The sequence below is a fragment of the Phyllobates terribilis genome, unplaced genomic scaffold, assembly GCF_046119375.1.
Source record: "Phyllobates terribilis strain yellow unplaced genomic scaffold, ASM4611937v1 Scaffold_12__6_contigs__length_324123572, whole genome shotgun sequence".
Classification (NCBI taxonomy): domain Eukaryota; kingdom Metazoa; phylum Chordata; class Amphibia; order Anura; family Dendrobatidae; genus Phyllobates; species Phyllobates terribilis.
This window is the reverse complement of record NW_027362772.1, coordinates 117,717,029-117,735,597: the sequence shown is the minus strand read 5'-3', so window position 1 is coordinate 117,735,597 and position 18,569 is coordinate 117,717,029. Positions and strand designations below refer to the sequence as shown.

Here is an 18,569-nt window from a genome sequence, read left to right as displayed (position 1 = left end):
CTCATTACCTGTATAAAAGACACCTGTCCACACACCCAATCAATCGCACTCCAACCTCTCCACAATGGCCAAGACTAAAGAGCTGTCTAAGGACCCCATAGACAAAATTACAGACCTTTTCATGACTGGGATGGGCTACAGGACAACAGGCAAGCAGTTAAGTGAGAAAGCAACAGCGGTTGGGACAATTATTAGAAAAAGGAAGAAACACAAGATGACTGTCAATCTTTCTCAGTCTGGGGCTCCATGAGAGGCCTCACCTCGTTGGGTAAGGATGATTCTGAGAAAGGTTAGAAATAGAGATGAGCGGTGATCGACTAGAACTGTTCGCCAATCTCAAATTCGAGCTGCTTTGGGTGGTGTTCGAGTCGTTCAACGAACCCGAACGATTTGCAAAAAAATCGGCTGTTCGAGGTTATGTTCGATAACTGTTCGTGCACCAAAAGCGTGTCCTGCATGTCTGGCACTATTTAGAGCACCAATCATGCAGGGATTGTCTGCCACTCACTGTAATGCCACAGCCATGGTGGTTGTGACATTACAGTGATTGCCCAAATCGATGGGAACAGTGCTCACAGTGAAACATGAAAAGCCGGCAATTCAGCAGCGGCATACACCGGTACCCGACAATTTAGAACCGAAAGAATAGAGTATCACACATAGATTATATAGATAGAAACATGTCAGTCAAATATATAAGAAGTACAGTGACAGTGTTGGTTACTGCACTTGTCATTTAGTGTAAAGGAATTATTTAAAAAAATATTAGTGTTTTCATGCACCGTCTCTTTAAAAAAGACAGCTGGCAATTTAGCATCTGTACCCGACAATTTATAACAGAAAGAATAGAGCATCACACATAGATTAGATAGATAGAAACATGTCAGTCACATATATAAGAAGTACAGTGACAGTGTTGGTTACTGTACTTGTCATTTAGTGTAAAGGAATTATTAAAAAAAATATTAGTGTTTTCATGCACCGTCTCTTTAAAAAAGCCGGCTGGCAATTCAGCATCTGTACTCGACAATTTATAACAGAAAGAATGGAGCATCACACATACATTAGATAGATAGAAACATGTCAGTCACATATATAAGAAGTACAGTGATAGTGTTGATTATTGTACTTGTCATTTAGTGTTAAAATAAAGGATTTATTAAAAAAAAAATTGGCGTGGGGTTCCCCGTAATTTTAGTCTCTAGCGGAGGATAAGGAGATGGCTGGGGCAGATGTTTCAAGCCTGGGAAGGGGGTAATACCCACGGAGCTTCCCAGGATACTAATATCAGCCCCCAGCTGAATACCTAGCCTTTACTAGCTATTAAAATGGGGGACCCCAAAAAAATGACGTGGGGTCCCCCCTATTTTAATAGCTAGCAAAGGCTAGGCAGACAGCTGTGGGCTGATATTAATAGCCCAGGAAGGGTGCCATGAATATTGGCCCCCTCCCATGCTTGAAACACCAGCCGTCAGCCGCCCCAGAAATGGCGCATCCATAGGATGCGCCAATTCTGGCACTTAGCCTCGCTCTTCCCACTGCCCTGTAGCGGTGGCAGTGGGGTAATAGGGCTGGGGTTGATGTCAGCTTATAATGCCAGCTGACATCAAGCCCAGGTTAGTAATGGAGAGGCGTCTATAAGACTCCCCCATTAATAACCCCATAGTCAAAGTTACAAAAAAACACAAACACCCAGAATAAAGTCCTTTAATTGAAATAAAGACACAATTCTTTATTGTTCTAAATTAAACCATACTTACCATCACACCCATTCCAGCTGAAGCCAACCATCTCCTGCAATAAGAGTAAAATAATAAAGCAACTTCATCCTTACCTTTCCATGGTTCCCACGACAGCTTCAGCTCTGCTACATTCACATGACAGGCTGGACCGCAGCAGAACGCTGCCATCCAGCTTGCCATGCGGCAGACACTGAGAAGCGCAGGCATGCTTGCGCTCCTCAGTGTCTGGCTGTGACGGCATCCAGATGAGCCAAGTTCATGTCCAATAAACTCAGCTCACATCATGCAAGGCACTGACAGCGTGGGAAAATTCTCCTGCGCATGCGGTGAGTGCAGGAGAATTTTCCCACGCTGTCAGTGACGTGCATGAGGTGAGCTCATGTCCAATGAACTCAGCTCACCTCATGCACGTCACTGACAGCGTGGGAAAATTCTCAGTGCTCAGCGCTTGAGCAGGAGAATTCTCCCACGCTGGGATGGCATTGAGATGACAGGCTGGATCACAGCTGAGCGCTGCCATCCAGCTTGTCAACCTTCAGAGACACTGCAGAGCGCAAGCTGGGGGCTGATATTAGTAGCCTGGGAAGCTCCGTGGGTATTACCTCCTTCCCAGGCTTGAAACATCTGCCCCAGCCGTCTGCCTAACCTCCGCTAGAGACTAAAATTACGGGGAACCCCACGCCAATTTTTTTTTTTAATAAATCCTTTATTTTAACACTAAATGACAAGTACATTAATCAACACTATCACTGTATTTATTATATATGTGACTGACATGTTTCTATCTATCTAATCTATGTGTGATGCTCTATTCTTTCTGTTATAAATTGTCGGGTACCGCTGCTGAATTGCCGGCTGGCTTTTTTAAAGAGACGGTGCATGAAAACACTAATATTTTTTTTAATAAATCCTTTAACACTAAATGACAAGTACAGTAACCAACACTGTCACTGTACTTCTTATATATGCGACTGACATGTTTATATCTATCTAATCTATGTGTGATGCTCTATTCCATTTGTCTAAATTGTCGGGTACTGGTGTATGCCGCTGCTGAATTGCCGGCCGGCTTTTTTAAAGAGAGTGTCTTCTGAGCAGTTTGTCAGCTTTTGGACACCTTTGAAGGTGTTTTCTATATGTTTCTATGTGTTTTTGTTTGCCTGCCATTGGTTTTAACGGTGTTTGATGGTGTTCGACGGTGTTCTAATGTGTTCGATGAACAGTTTCTCGAACATCCCGGTGTTTGACGAACCGAATAGAACCCGAACACTACGGGGGTGGCTCAACACTAGTTAGAAATCAACCCAGAACTACAAGGGAGGACCTGGTTAATGACTTGAAAAGAGCTGGGACCACAGTCTCAAATATTACCTGTAACGGGTCTGGGAGGCGGAACCTCTGGGCTACTATACAAGGGAGCGGTCCTTGTAAGGGAGCGGGTGGCGACCAGGCAGGCAGTCACAGCAGGTGACCGGGACAGTCTCTGGGTGTACGGGCAGGAGGTCACGGCAAGTGATCAGGGCAGTCTCTGGAAGAACGGACTGGAGGTCACGGCAAGTGACCGGGGCAGTCTCTGGAAGAACGGGCTGGAGGTCACGGCAAGTGACCGGGGCAGTCTCTAGGTAAAGGGTAGGTACGACCTGTGATGGCTGAACCTCCAGGTAGGCTAGCAAGGCAGATGGAGGATGTGTGCTCCCAGGTGAGCAAGCGAGATTCTCTGGAATAGCAGGTGGTCACAGCCTCCAGGTAGGCAAGCAGGCAGGTAGCGGAGAAGCGCTCCCAGGTGAGCGGGCAAGAGTCTGGAATAGCTGGTGGTCACAGCACGTGACAGCGGAGCCTCCGGGCAGGCAAGCAGGCAGGTAGCAGAGAAGCGCTCCCAGGTGATCAGGCAAGAGTCTGGAATAGCTGGTGGTCACAGCACGTGACAGCGGAGCCTCCGGGCAGGCAAGCAGGCAGGTAGCGAAGAAGCGCTCCCAGGTGAGCGGGCAAGCTGGTCCTTAGACAGACTGACCGGAGTTGTAAGGCAGACCGTCGGACCTCAGGCAAGCAGGCAGGTAGCTGATGTGCGCTCCCAGGTGAGCGGGCAAGTTGGTCCTTAGATAGACTGACCGGAGTTGTAAGGCAGACCGTCGGACCTCAGGCAGGCAGGCAGGTAACAGGAAATCAGGCAGGATTAGGACAGCAAGCTGGCAGGAATCTGGCAGGTAACTGGCAGGTAACTGGCAACGGGAGCTGATGGCTGAAGCAGAGTAGAACGGTGCAACAACATTGCTCGGGCACCTCCATTTTGGAGGAGGTGCCTTATATATGGTAAAGTCCTCCGGCCATTGGCCGGGGACTCCTTAGGACGGCGCGCGCGGCCCCTTTAAGAGGGAGGGAGGGCGCGCGCGCGCGCCCTAAGCACAGTGGCCGGAAAGGAGCGCGCGCTGCCAGCAGAGCGGGAGAGGGACGCCGGGCACGGAGCAGAGCGGTGAGGGGAACAGCGTCCCTGCCTAGCAGAGGGCAGGGACGCCGGCACTACAGTACCCCCCCCTTTAGGACCCCCCTTTTTTAGGCCAGATAGAAATTTAGCTAGGATGAGAGGGGCATGGATGTTCTCCCGGGGCTCCCACGTTCTCTCCTCAGGACCAAACCCCTTCCAATCTACCAGAAAAAAGGTCTTTCCTCTTACCCTTTTTTTGGCAAGAATGTTCTCTACCTCAAACTCGTCCTCAGCAGAAACCGGAGCAGGAGGCGTACCTGTAGACTTGGAAAAAGAGTTAAGCACCACGGGTTTGAGGAGAGATACATGGAAGGAGTTAGGGATCCGTAAGTTGGCCGGGAGTTTCAATTTATAGGCCACCGGGTTGATCTGACTGATGACCTCCAGAGGACCGATGAACCGAGGCCCTAACTTGTAAGAAGGTATCTTGAGTCGAACATATTTAGATGAGAGCCAGACTTTATCTCCTGGACGAAATTGTGGAGGATCCAGGCGTTTTTTGTCAGCGTGTCTTTTCATACGCTCGGATGACAGAAGGAGTGCGGACCGGGTACTCTCCCATATGGAGAAAAATTTGCTAACGAGAGATTCCGCAGCCGGGTTGTCCACAGAGGTGGAGACAGGAAAAGGAATCCGAGGACGCTGACCAAAGACTACAAAAAACGGGGATTTGGAGGAGGATTCGCTCTCGTGATTATTATAAGAGAACTCGGCCCATGGTAGGAGATCCACCCAGTCAGAATGGTGGGCATTAACGAAGTGCCGGAGGTAACTGGTCAGGTTCTGATTGATCCGCTCCACTTGACCATTGGACTGTGGGTGGTAAGCGGAAGAGAAGTCCAGGGTAACGTCTAGTAGTTTACAAGTGGCTCTCCAGAAACGTGAGGTGAACTGTACCCCACGATCCGACACGATGTGGAGGGGCAGGCCATGAAGACGGAAGATGTGGCGGATAAAGTCTTTAGCCAGCTCGGGTGCAGACGGAAGGCCTGGCAGGGGAATAAAGTGAGCCATCTTGGAAAAGCGGTCAGCGACCACCCAAATGACCGTACAACCGGCAGAGACGGGGAGATCTGTTATAAAGTCCATTGCTATATGCTGCCAGGGGGCAGCAGGTACAGGAGGCGGAAGGAGGCGTCCGGCTGGCATATATCTCGGGACTTTGTTGCGGGCGCAGGACACACAGGCAGAAACAAAGTCTATTATGTCCTTGTGCAGGGTAGGCCACCAATAGTGCCGGGCAATAAGCTGGAGGGTCTTTTTCTGACCGGCGTGGCCAGCTAGTTTAGACGAATGGCCCCAGTGTAGGATCTTCTCCCGATCAGGTACTGAAACAAACGTCTTACCGGGAGGGAGACGATTTAGACTCACGGGAGCCACCTGCATTACTCTGGCGGGATCGATGATATGTTTAGGTTCTTCCTCGAGATCGGACACCAGAAAGGATCGGGACAAGGCGTCTGCTTTGACGTTTTTGTCAGCCGGGCGAAAATGAAGAACAAAATCAAAGCGAGCAAAAAACAAGGACCACCGGGCTTGGCGCGGGTTAAGTCTCTGGGCATGCTGGAGGTAAGCCAAGTTCTTGTGGTCAGTGTAAATTATTACCGGATGAAGAGCCCCCTCGAGTAGGTAACGCCACTCCTCCAACGCCAGCTTGATGGCCAATAACTCTCGGTCTCCTATGGAATAGTTGCGCTCAGAAGAGGAGAAGAGTTTGGAGAAGAAGCCACAAGTTACCATTCTCCCGGAAGATGATTTTTGAGTAAGTACCGCTCCGGCTCCAGAGGAGGAGGCGTCAACTTCCAGGAAGAACTGCTTGTTGCCGTCCGGGCGATGCAGCACCGGGGCGGAAGAGAAGGCCTGTTTTAGGGAAAGAAAGGCCTCCTCTGCTTCGGGCGGCCACTCTTTGGGATTAGTACCCTTACGGGTGAGCGCGGAAATTGGGGCAGTCCGGGAAGAGAAGTGCGGGATGAAGAGGCGGTAATAGTTGGCGAAGCCCAGGAACCGTTGAATAGCCTTCAACCCCTCTGGTCGGGGCCATTTCTCGATGGCAGACAGTTTCTCAGGATCCATTTGTAGGCCGGTCTGAGAGATAATGTAGCCCAGAAACGGAAGCGAGGTCTGCTCAAAGAGGCACTTCTCATATTTAGCGTAGAGATGGTTCTGCCTGAGCCTGAGCAGGACCTGACGAACATCCCTCCGGTGAGTCTGGAGATCCAGAGAGAAGACCAAGATGTCGTCCAGGTACACCACTACGCAGGAGTAGAGAAGGTCCCGGAAGATGTCATTGACCAACTCTTGAAAGATGGCAGGAGCGTTACAGAGGCCAAAGGACATTACCAGATATTCATAGTGGCCGTCCCGGGTGTTGAATGCCGTCTTCCATTCATCCCCCTGACGGATACGAACCAGGTTGTACGCCCCACGGAGGTCCAGTTTGGTGAAGATTCTAGCCCCCCTCAGACGATCAAATAACTCCGGAATGAGCGGAAGGGGGTACTTGTTCTTCACCGTGATCTGGTTAAGGCCTCTATAGTCTATACAGGGACGGAGAGAGCCGTCCTTCTTTTTGACGAAAAAGAAGCCTGCTCCCACCGGGGAGGTAGATTTCCGGATGAATCCCCTGGCCAGATTCTCCTCAATATATTCGGACATCGACCGGGTCTCAGCAGCGGATAATGGATAAATACGCCCACGGGGAGGAGAAGTACCAGGTAACAGGTCGATAGGGCAGTTGTATGGTCTATGAGGGGGTAGTGTCTCTGCTTCCTTTTTATTAAAGACATCAGCATAAGACCAATAAGGAATCGGAAGTCCAGGTAGATTAGCTGGGGTAGGAGAAGGACGGACGGGATGAACGGGAACCAGACAGGTCTTATGGCAGCCCTGTCCCCAGCGAAGGACTTCTCTGGTCTGCCAGTCAAGAACGGGTGCATGTTTCTGGAGCCAAGGTAGGCCTAGCAAGAGGGCGTGAGAGAGTCCAGGCAGAACATGGAAGGAGATACTTTCAGAATGCAGCATTCCCACCTGCAGAGTAATGGATTCGGTGATGAGTTGGATGGGGCGTGGTAAGAGCCCCCCATCCACGGCAGCAACAGACAAGGGTACAGCCAGAGGTTTGGTGGGGATGCGGTATTTCTCTACCAGGGACTGTGAAATAAGATTCCCGGCTGCTCCAGAGTCCAGTTGGGCTAGTTCGAAATAACGGTTCTCCCCGTAGACGATTGAAACTGACAACAGCAGGGATGGAGAGGATTTATTCTTGTCTAGGTGGACCTCTCTGAGCAAACCTAGACACAGGCGTTTCCCGACCTCTCCGGGCAGGCTCGGATCCGGTGCTCCTTACTGCCACAGTAGAAGCAGGTCCCCTCGGCACGGCGTAAGTCCTGACGGGTCTTGACCATCTTGGTCTGGTCGACCTGCATAGGCTCAGGAGGGTGTACCTGGTTAGAGACAGAAGGAGTGACGGGTTTCTGAAAAGTAGGAGCTAGACGTGGTAACCTCCTCTCACGGGTGACCTCTCTGGCACGCTCCTGGAACCGTAGGTCAATCCGGGTGGCAAGAGTTATTAAGTCATCGAGAGTGGTAGGAATGTCCCGACCGGCAAGTTCATCTTTAATACGGCCGGACAGACCCTCCCAGAAGACGGAAACCAGAGCATCGTTATCCCAGGCCAGCTCCGAGGCAAGGGTACGGAACCGTATGGCATATTGGCCCACGGTGAGACTTTCCTGACGGAGGCGTAGCAACGATGATGCGGATGAGGTCTTCCGTCCGGGTTCGTCGAAGACTTTCCGGAAAGCCGTGAGAAAAGCAGGCAAGTTGGACACCAGGGGGTCTCCTCTCTCCCATAGAGGATTTAGCCAGGCCAGGGCCTCCCCGGTGAGATGGGACATGATGAATGCAATTTTGGCTCTGTCGGAGTTAAACTGGTGGGACAATAGTTCAAAGTGCAGGGTGCACTGATTTATGAAGCCCCGAGCCTGGGCTGAGTCGCCTCTGAAGCGAGGAGGTGCAGAAAGCCGAGGTCCGGGGTAGGATATCATGGTGTTAGTGGACAGCGGAGCTGCCGGATTGCGAGACATGGCACTGGCGGAGGTTGTTGGTGGAGCAGTCAGAGTGTCCAGGCGAGTATTGACATTCCGCAGGTAACGCCGGATGGACTCCTGTTGGGACCTTTGACGGGACAGTTCATGACACAAGTCCGAGAGCGAGGGAGCTTGGGTGCCACCGGGTTCCATGGCCCGAGCAAACTGTAACGGGTCTGGGAGGCGGAACCTCTGGGCTACTATACAAGGGAGCGGTCCTTGTAAGGGAGCGGGTGGCGACCAGGCAGGCAGTCACAGCAGGTGACCGGGACAGTCTCTGGGTGTACGGGCAGGAGGTCACGGCAAGTGATCAGGGCAGTCTCTGGAAGAACGGGCTGGAGGTCACGGCAAGTGACCGGGGCAGTCTCTGGAAGAACGGGCTGGAGGTCACGGCAAGTGACCGGGGCAGTCTCTAGGTAAAGGGTAGGTACGACCTGTGATGGCTGAACCTCCAGGTAGGCTAGCAAGGCAGATGGAGGATGTGTGCTCCCAGGTGAGCAAGCGAGATTCTCTGGAATAGCAGGTGGTCACAGCACGTGACGGCGGAGCCTCCAGGTAGGCAAGCAGGCAGGTAGCGGAGAAGCGCTCCCAGGTGAGCGGGCAAGAGTCTGGAATAGCTGGTGGTCACAGCACGTGACAGCGGAGCCTCCGGGCAGGCAAGCAGGCAGGTAGCGGAGAAGCGCTCCCAGGTGAGCGGGCAAGCTGGTCCTTAGACAGACTGACCGGAGTTGTAAGGCAGACCGTCGGACCTCAGGCAAGCAGGCAGGTAGCTGATGTGCGCTCCCAGGTGAGCGGGCAAGTTGGTCCATAGACAGACTGACCGGAGTTGTAAGGCAGACCGTCGGACCTCAGGCAGGCAGGCAGGTAACAGGAAATCAGGCAGGATTAGGACAGCAAGCTGGCAGGAATCTGGCAGGTAACTGGCAGGTAACTGGCAACGGGACCTGAGGGCTGAAGCAGAGTAGAACGGTGCAACAACATTGCTCGGGCACCTCCATCTTGGAGGAGGTGCCTTATATATGGTAAAGTCCTCCGGCCATTGGCTGGGGACTCCTTAGGACGGCGCGCGCGGCCCCTTTAAGAGGGAGGGAGGGCGCGCGCGCGCCCTAAGCACAGTGGCCGGGAAGGAGCGCGCGCTGCCAGCAGAGCGGGAGAGGGACGCCGGGCACGGAGCAGAGCGGTGAGGGGAACAGCGTCCCTGCATAGCAGAGGGCAGGGACGCCGGCACTACATTACCGTTAGTAACACACTACGCCATCATGGATTATAATCTTGCAGGGCACGCAAGATCCCTCTGCTCAGGCCAGCACATGTCCAGGCCCATTTGAAGTTAATCAATGACCATATGGAAGATCCAAAGGAGGCATGGGAGAAGGTCATGTTGTCAGATGAGACCAAAATGGAACTTTTTGGTATGAACTCCACTTGCCGTGTTTGAAGGAAGAAGGATGAGAACAACCCCAAGAACACCGTTCCAACTGTGAAGCATGTTGGGGGAAGCATCATACTTTTGGGGTGCTTTTCCGCAAAGGGTACAGGATGACTGCACCGTATTGAAGGGAGGGTGGATGGGGTCTTGTATCATGAGATTTTGGGCAACAGCCTCCTTCCCTCAGTAAGAGCATTGAAGATGGGTGGTGGCTGGGTCTTTCAGTATGACCCATGACACTGCCAGTACAACTAAGGAGTGGCTTCGTAAGAAGCATTTCAAGGTCCTGCAGTGGCTTAGCCAGTCTCCAGACCTGAACCCAAAAGAAAATCTTTGGAAGGAGCTGAAACTCAATGTTTCTCACCGACAGCTCTGAAACTTGAAAGATCTGTATTGTGTGCAAACTTGGTCAAGAACTACAGGAAACATCTGACCTCTGTAATTGCAAACAAAGCTTTCTATACCCAATATTAAGTTCTCTTTTTCTATTGCATCACATACTTATTTAATGCAATAAAATACAAATGAATTATGTAAAAATCATACAATGTGATTTTCTGAATATTTTTTAGATGATGTCTCTTACAGTTGATGTACACCTACAATAAAAATTACAGACCTCTCCATTCTTTGTAGGTGGGAAAACTTGCAAAATCATCAGTGTATCAAATACTTATTTTCCCCACTGTTATGCCAAGCCAATAACTAAAGATGACCAGGGTGTGATGTGTTAACATTTTCAAGAATGTCTTTACTACCTAATCATCAAATGTGGTATGAATTTAGCCTTCAGTAGTTTGTATTGTACTGTTTACAATGTCGGTATAGTAATCCTTTTTGGGGGGAAGGTTGCAGGTTTCAACTTCTATTATCTGAAATACAGTTATAAGAAAAAATAAATTCTTTTAGCATTTTTATGTGTATTATTGTGATATGGTGGACATTACAAATATATAAACTAGTTAAAAAGCAAAGCTTTCACAAATGTTTACATACTCATCTGTTTGTTAAACAGACCAGTTAATGGATATCTTATATTTTAATACACTTGGATTAGTACAAATGAGTGACTTGATTATGCCTATATAGAAATACCTTAAAAGGGTTGTCCACTATTAGGACTAGTGTTGAGCCACCCCCGTAGTGTTCGAGTTCGGTTCGGTTCGTTGAACACCCGTGTGTTCGCCGAACTGTTCGTCGAACTGTTCGTCGAACACCTTCGAACACCGTTAAAACCAATGGCAGGCAAACAAAAACACATAGAAACACATAGAAAACACCTTCAAAGGTGTCCAAAAGCTGACAAACTGCTCAGAAGACACAACTAACACATGGAAAAGTGACAAGTACATATAGTCATGCGAAAAGAAAAGAGGTGGAGGAGTAAAAGGAGGGGGAGACACAGATAAAGGCATGTCATGCCCTTCTAAAATCCAAAAAGTGAGAAGCCGAGACGGCCAGTCCGCTCCTGCCCGTGGGACCTCCGTGTCGCCGGGTTTGTGCCAGAGCCGCGGTGAACCCTGACGGCCAGCCCCCCTCTCCCAATACTGGTGCCTGTCCGCTGGTGGGTCGAGAGAGCCCCCCTGTGGTGGAGGCAGCTCTAAGCTTTTTAATTTAAATTGTCCCTCTAATTTAAATGAATACACTTTAAATCCATTTACAAGGATCTATTGGAGGGCAAGTCTCATGCCAGCAGCCGCGTAATTCCAGCTCCAGTAGCGTCCACTAAAGCTGCTGCAGTTAAAAAGCTTTTATAAGGATCGAGCTCGGCTGTCCACCGCAAGGCATCCTAGTGCCAGTCCCAGCCCCTATGCCTTGGGGTGCCTCCTGATGCTCTTCACTAAGTATCCCGTGGTCCCGAAGCATTTCCTTTGAAAAAATTAAGTGTCCAAACTACAGGTGGTGTAGCTTGCTTAACAGCCGGGATAATCCGCTGACTAGCAGACACTGCTACTAGGCACAAAGTATTTCCTGGGCTAGATGCAGTTAAAAATTTGTAAGTAGATACTCTCGTTGGATGCTGAGAAAGCATTCCATAGAGTCTCCTGGCACGCCATATATGATTCTCTTAAAAAGCTTGGGGTAGGGGTCTAGGGGACCCTTTTATAGCCAAAATCACGGCCCTGTATCACAATACGTCACCTAGGCTGAAGATAAATGGAACTGTAGCACCGAGGGCTCGGTTGCTACAGACGTATTGCACCTCACCCAGAGGTGTGATATCTCACTCTCAGATAAGGATGGAGTGTGGATCAGGACCCGACACCTGCATGCATTACACCACATTGCCGTGGGGCAGGGCGACCAATATGCCCCTGAGATGGGCACGACAGTCCCTGTCCCTGGCTGGAGTGGGGGGAGGGAACACTGAGGAAGGGGAACCCTGCAGTGCAGGAGCAGGGAGGAAGCAGTTCCTGGGTGCATTGAGAAGGGAGTATAAAAGGTGGGCACCATCTTAGTTCAGTGCAGAGAAGTCTGAGCAGAAGTGGCAGGGAGCAGGGGCTCTGCATGAGCTCTGCTCCGGAGGCGGGCCTAGTAACAGAGGCCCAGGCCTGCAAGAGGGAGAAGGAAGGAAGAGGAGCGGAGAAGGCTCCAGGAACGAGGAATGAAGGGATCCCAGGGGTGCGGACGGGCGAGTCGCCACCGCACGCCCGAATCCACCTGCGTGGAGGGGTCAGGCCAAAGGGGGAGACCGGTCCCCGAACTAGTGGAGGCAGGAAACGACCCTCAGCTAGAAACCGGAGGCTCTGACATTTTATGTGGCGCAGCCCCTTGCTCCACCCGCTAGGAAGGCACCACATAGGGTCAGGGAAACTGGCGGCAAATTTACCAAGAGGAGGCCCGAGGCAGCCGGACAGAAGTGTTGGTATGAAAGGCCAGACAAAGGACACACAAAGGGGGTCCTGTGAAGCGCTCCAAAGTTATCTGGGAGTTGTCTGAGCCCCTCACCTGGTGAGCACAGTACGACGTGGGCAGCCGTTACCTGCAGACGTGGTCTGGATAATAAGAACTGTGAGTAAAGGCCCTGAACTGCATCACTGACTCCGTGTCGTTACTGCTGCTGCCCTGCACCATCACCCCCATCCTCCGCATACACTGCCCTGAGGCTATACTCCTCCCGTGGGGAGTTATGCTACGCTCTGCTGCACCCACAACACCAGCCTTAGCGGTCTGCCCTGTAGCGGCGGTTCACTCTGACCGCAATCCACGGGTGGCGTAGTCAGACATTTAAACATCAAAACCACATAAATAGTTCCGCCACTGGTTTGACCGCCCTGAGCCACGGAACCGGATCGCCGCCACGAAGACTACAACCACCAGCATCCACCAAAAAGGGTCCGGCTCCGGGTGTCCCAAGGCCCAGGGGGTGCGTCAGAACATTTTCATCACCTTTCACAATCACCAATGGGACAAGGCAGGGATGTCCTCTGTCCCCTCTCTTATACATCCTAGTGACGGAGCACCTGCTCTCATCAATTCGCCATAACCCCAATATTAGGTGGATTGAGGTGGGAGGCACCGAGTACAAGTGCTCTCTATTTGCTGATGATGTCCTAGTATATATCACTCAATCACATATATCCATCCCTGCTGTTATGGCTGAAATAGATCACTTTGTTACATGGTAAAATTTTAAAATCAATGCAGCGAAGTCTGAGGCCCTCGATGTCTCCCTCCCTAAATCCATATAGGATTCCATCCAGTCCAACTTTCCCTTTGCCTGGCCCTCACAGGGTATCAAATACTTAGGAATTACTATTCATAGAGACCTCTCCCATCTATGTTATCTTAATTTTGGGCCCTTTATTGAACAATTCCATACAGACCACGGTTGGCAAGTTAGAACTGTAAGATTCACTACGTGAACCACTGGTGTTTTGTGGAAAAGCACATGTACACCGCGTTCCAAATTATTATGCAAAAAGTGTTTAGGAGTGATAAGGGAAGAATTTGTTTGTTTGTCAGTTAAACTCATTGATGGTGATGTGTGTCAGGGCTCTTTATATCACTGTAAGCAATTGCAGACACCTGTGCTAATTAGTTTGGCAGGTGTGTCCAATGAAAGGCAAGACTACTTAAGAAGGCTCTCTCACATTATTAAGCAGCCTACATTTTCTGCCAAAATGGGAAAGAAAAAGGATGTGTCGGCTGCTGAGAAGCAACAAATTGTGGAGTGTTTAGGTCAAGGCATGACTACAATCAACATTGTGCGATGATCAGGATGAAGTGTCTTGGCAATCAAGAAGTATGTAGCTGATTCACAGTACACACGTGTGCGTGCTGATAAGGGCAAATTGAGGACTCTTTCCTACAGGCAATTACGTCAGGTTGAAACAGCAGCGGCAAAAAAGCCTTGTCATAGCAGCAGACAAGTTTTTGAAGCTGCTTGTGCCTCCAACGTCCCCCGAACAACAAGATGCAGGGTCCTTCAGAGGTTTGCAGCTGTGCATATGCCATCCTGTCGACCTCCTCTATCCACTTCACACAAGCAGAAACGGCTCCAGTGGGCCAAACATTACATGAAGACTGATTTCAAAACTGTTTTGTTCACGGACGAGTGCCGTGCAGCGCTCGATGGTCCAGATGAATGGAGTGGAGGATGGCTGGTTGATGGACACCCCACGCAAACACGGCTACAGCGCCAACAAGGAGGAGGTGGAGTAATGTTTTGGGCTGGAATCATGGGGAGAGAGATTGTCGGCCCCTTTAGGATCCCTGAAGGCGCTAAAGATGAACTCCATAATGTATGTGGATTTTCTCAAACAGCACTTCCTGCCATGGTTCAAGAAGAAGAACCGTGTATTTCACAGCAAGATCATTTTTCTGCATGATAATGCACCATCTCATGCTGCACATAAAACATCTGCATCTCTGGCTGATATGGGCATAAAAGGGGACAAACTTATGGTGTGACCCCCATGCTCCCCTGACCTCTACCCCATTCAGAACCTTTGGAGCATCATTAAAAGGAGTGTCTATGATGGCGGGAGGCAGTTCACATCTAAGCAACAGCTCTGGGAGGGTATTCTGTCCTCATGCAAAACAATTGAAGCAGAAACCATCCAAAACCTGACAAATTCAATGGACGAGAGAGTTCAGAAGCTCCTTTCGAACAAGGGGTCCTATGTGAAAATGTAACATCACCTAGAATAAAGTTTTGAGTTGAAAACTGTTTGATTTCAGTTTCTAACAACCTGCTAATGCTTATAATTTCAAAAATGACCATTTTTTTGGTCTTTATTAAAATGAAAAGGTTGATCGAAAAGTTTGGGGGATCTAAGAGTGTGGCAACCCAGTAGTCATGATTGCTTCGAATTCTGACAATATGAGGGTCATGCTGCAGGTAGTGCAGCAAGAAGGCACTTATGTGTCTTGCGCATCTCGGAGCCCCAAAATTATTTTCCGGGCTAGATGCAGCTAAAAATTATTTTTAATTTTAAATCTGGTGAAGCTTATTATAGATGGCCTAATAGGATCAGTGCTGCACACTGCTACAAAGCCCAAATTATTTTCCAGTCAAGATACAGATAAACATGATTAGTAATTTGAAAGCTTAAAACGGTTGGTAGGGTGATTTTAACCAATCATCAAGCTTTTACTCTCCCCAGGATGACACAGGGGTAGAAAAGTCGTTTCGGATCCATGATTGGTTCATCTTTATGAACGTGAGTCTGTCTACATTATCAGTGGAGAGCCCCGTGCGCTTATCTGTCAGCACACCACCAGCAGCGCTGAACACACGTTCAGACAGAACGCTGGCTGCGGGGCATGACAAGATCTCCAAGGCGTAAGTGGCTAGCTCCGGCCATTTATCCAGATTGGAAGCCCAAAAAGAGCAAAGGTCCAGTGACACAGTCGTGGCTTCAATGTTTACTTGGAGATACTCCTGTACCATCGTCTCTAGGCGTTGACTATGTGTCAGACTTCTTGTCTCCTGTGGCCTTGCAAAGGATGGGCTAAAAAAGTGGTGAAATGATTCCGCAAAATTGATGTTACCAGCAGATACTGTGGTTCTGTTACGGTTTGAGTGCTGAACACTTGACGGTCCCACGGTTGGCAAGTTGGAACTGTGAGATTCACTACGTGCACCACTGGTATTTTGTGGAAAAGCACATGTAAGATTCTGCAACAGTCTCTGCTGATACTCCTGCATGCGTGCATCCCTTTCTATGGCAGGAATAATTTCTGCAAATTTACTTTTGTACCGGGGATCTAACAGTGTGGCAACCCAGTAGTCAGGATTATTTCTAATTCTCACAATTCGAGGGTCATGTTGCAGGTAGTGCAGCAAGAAGGCACTCATGTGTGTTGCACATCCAGGAGCACCAAGTCCCTGTTGTGTTGGTGGCGAGGTAGCAATCATGCTTCCTTCCTCTGTCCTCTCCCCCCAACCTCGCACAACAGAAATGTGATCAAGGTCTCCCTCATCTGATGAGTCTTCCATCAGTTCGTCCTCCACTTCTTCCTGGGCTCCTGCACCTTCCTCACTAGTTTGGCTGCTACCATGTGCCCTGGTAAAATCATCTCCCCCACCCTCACATGCCTGCCGCCTTGGTGCTGCCGACCGTCTGGACCTTGCAGATGTTAGCCCTTCCGCATACAACTCCTCCTCCTCTACTTCCTCCACCTCCTCTTGTGCCACCACCTGACTCCAAATTCTGTTTAACATGTGCTCCAGCATGTAAATCACCGGAATAGTCATGCTGATAATGGCATCGTCAGCACGAAACATCTTCGTCGCCATTTCAAAACTGTGCAGAAGGGTGCATAGGTCCCTGATCTGAGACCACTCCTCCAGCGTGATTTGCCCCACCTCTGAATCTCGTTGGCCCAGGCTATACGTCAGAACGTATTGCACCAGGGCTTGTCGGTGCTTCCACAGTCGCTGCAACATGTGCAGAGTTGAATTCCACCGGGTAGGCACATCGCATTTTAGCCGGTGAAGTGGCAGGCCCAACGACTTCTGTAGAGATGTAAGTCGCTGAGCTGCGGGATGCGAACGGCGGAAGTGAGCACACAGCGACCGTGCCCTCTGCAGAAGGCCATCTAGTCTGGGATAGTGGGCTAAAAATTGCTGGACAACCAGGTTCAACACGTGAGCCATACAAGGCACGTGTGTGACATTGCCCCGGCGAAGGGCCGCACCCAGGTTTGCAGCATTGTCGCACACGGCCTTCCCTGGTTTCAGGTCCAGTGGAGACAACCATTCATGAAATTGGTTCTCCAGAGCTGACCACAACTCCTCAGCTGTGTGACTCACATTTCCCAGACATTTCAATGTAAAAACCGCCTGATGACGTTGAGCCCTACTGCCAGCATAGTAAGGAGGTGTGCAGGATCCCTTCTGCGCAGTTAGAAAGCTTGTGGCATGACCAGACAGGCTTTGGGTGCAGATGGAAGACCGAGAGGAGGTTGAGGAGGCAGAAGCAGTGGAGGAAAAATGACATAAAGAGGATTGGCACACAACTCGTGGGGACGGCAAGACTTGGACAGCAGCCCCTTGTCCTGCTGTCACCATAGTTACCCAGTGCCCAGTCAGCGACATGTAACGCCCCTGTCCATGCCTACTCGTCCAAGTGTCTGTGGTGAAATGCACCCTGTCACACACAGAGTTTCTCAAAGAAGCGGTGATGTTGTGTGCGACATGCTGGTGGAGCGCAGGCACACCTTTCTTTGAGAAGTAGTGCCGACTGGGCATCTGGTACTGGGGCACTGCGACGGACATAAGGTCTCGAAAATCCTCTGTGTCCACCAGGCGGAAAGGCAGCATTTCTGTAGCCAAGAGCTTGCAGATGGTGAAATTCAACCTCTTAGCTTTCTCATGGCTAGGAGGAAATGGTCTTTTACTTGTCCACATCTGAGGGACCGAGGGCTGGCTATTGTGCTTAGACGGGGTTGATAAGGGTGTCCCCGGCAAACTGCCGGTCTGTGAGGAAGATGCAGGCGGACATGTTAGGTTGCCTTGATCCAAAGGTGGTGCTATCGATGTCGGACAGCGCTCAAGACCAGCTGGTGTTACCACCTCCAAAGAAAATGATGACCTGCCAATCACGCTGGCTGTTGCGGGTAAAGAGGTGGCAGGTCTGCGCCCCAAAACAGGTGTGACTGCTGTCCCCCCAGTCACAGAGGATGAAGAGGCCGCGGATGCACAAGATATGGCAGACGGTGGTTGGCCCGGCCGGCTAGACCGCATTGTAGCACACTGAGCTTCCCACTGCAACTTATGCTTCATGTCCATGTGCCGGTTCATGCATGAAGTACTCAAACTATGTATTTTTTGGCCTCTACTTAGCTTTTGCTGACAAATGTTACAGATAACACGAGTTGGGTCATCTTTATCGATCTGAAAAAATGCCCAGGCTATGCAAGGCTTAGCACCCATGCGACCTGAAGAGCCACCACGACTTGTGGTGAGAGGCAGAGTTGTGTTTGAGGATGCAGTTGTTGACGTGCTTCCAGTACTACGTCTCTGTCCAGGAAGGCGCAACCTGACCTCGTCGTCACTAGCATCTTCCTCCACCTCCTCTGCTGACCTCATCTCTTGGCTGACTGTGGGTTGACAGTAAGTGGGATCTCCGACCTCATCATCATCACCCTGTGCGTTATCACACCCGTCGTCCTCAGAGCCAACCTGTTCCTGCCCTGACAAAAAACTAAAGTTGTCGCTCCAATCAGGTATTTGAGTCTTATCATCGTCTTCCTCATTGTCTCCACCAACAGGAGTTACAGTTTGGGAATGAGGGTCTACATTATGGTCAGAACCTTCTGTGTCTGGTCCTGGATCCGACTCATAAAGATTCTGGGCATCAGTGCAGATCATTTCCTCG

At 50.2% G+C, this 18,569-nt stretch overlaps 1 protein-coding gene across 2 annotated transcripts in view; it reads right to left on the bottom strand.

Moving 5' to 3' along the window:
* Positions 1–18,569, bottom strand: part of NTN5 (netrin 5) — a 327,955-nt gene that overhangs the window by 291,547 nt on the left and 17,839 nt on the right. The gene's annotated exons all lie outside the window — the stretch shown is intronic.